Genomic DNA, 996 nt, shown 5'->3' with positions numbered 1-996 from the left:
CTGCGGGGCGGGGGAGAGGCGAAGCCGGCTCGGAGCGAGCGCGCCCCGTCGGCTGGTGCCAGCGCCCCCCTGCCTGCCTTTGCACTTCTGGAGGCGCAGGCTGCAGGAGCATTGAGTGTACTGAAACTTTGGGGTACGAACCGCCAACGTGACATGTCGCCCCACTTCCTGTCCTCTCAGTCCCGGTAGGACTGAGGTGATGGGTGGGCACAGCTGTAACGCTTGTGTCTCAGGGTCAGCACTTTGGTTAATGAAAATGCCAGAGCGGGTGTGTGTGTGTGTGTGTGTGTGTGTGTGTGTGTGTGTGTAAATGCAACCGTTTCTGGTTGTCTAATCTCTCTAAGGATGCCTACTGTAGTTTACGTGCCAATCTGGGAAGGCTCCTTCGATTTGGAGGGCATTTGGGATGAGTTTCACAGCAGCTAAAATACGGTAGATCGTCCATCTGTCAGGCTGCGATTAAGAGAAGAGCTTACTTACGTCAGCGGGGCAGGTGAAGCGCCTAGGGAGCTGAAGTGGACGTCCTGGAGAGGTGACTTAGGGCGCAGTCCTAGAGTTGAAGGATTTGGGGCGTTCCTGCTGGGAAGTACAAGTAGCAGTTGCTGAGAGCGGGTGTTCACTTGCTCAGCATAGAGTTCAAACCTGGGTCATTTCCTATGCAAAAAACCCCGGGTCAGCCAGCTAGATACCCAGGAGAAAAATAGAAAGCTGTACATTTTTCAGGACTTTGAATGAACTGCCCTCCCGACAAAAAACCAAACCAAAACAATACACACCAAAGGGAACTTTTTTCATATTAATATGTTACCTGTTTCTTTGTTTGAATGAGGTTTAGATAAGTTGAGCAGCAGTTATGCCATAATGACATGTGTTGCTAGTAAAAGTGTTAGCAATAAAAATATTTGAATCATTTATATTTGTGTTCAGGGTCTTATTGTTGCATTTTTTATAATGTATAATTATGCAGTATAAATGGGAGGGAGTGTTTCATGTTGG

The sequence above is a fragment of the Octodon degus genome, unplaced genomic scaffold, assembly GCF_000260255.1.
Source record: "Octodon degus isolate 3935 unplaced genomic scaffold, OctDeg1.0 scaffold00059, whole genome shotgun sequence".
NCBI classification, from domain to species: domain Eukaryota; kingdom Metazoa; phylum Chordata; class Mammalia; order Rodentia; family Octodontidae; genus Octodon; species Octodon degus.
The sequence above is the reverse complement of the archived record's forward strand: the minus strand, read 5'-3'. Positions refer to the sequence as shown.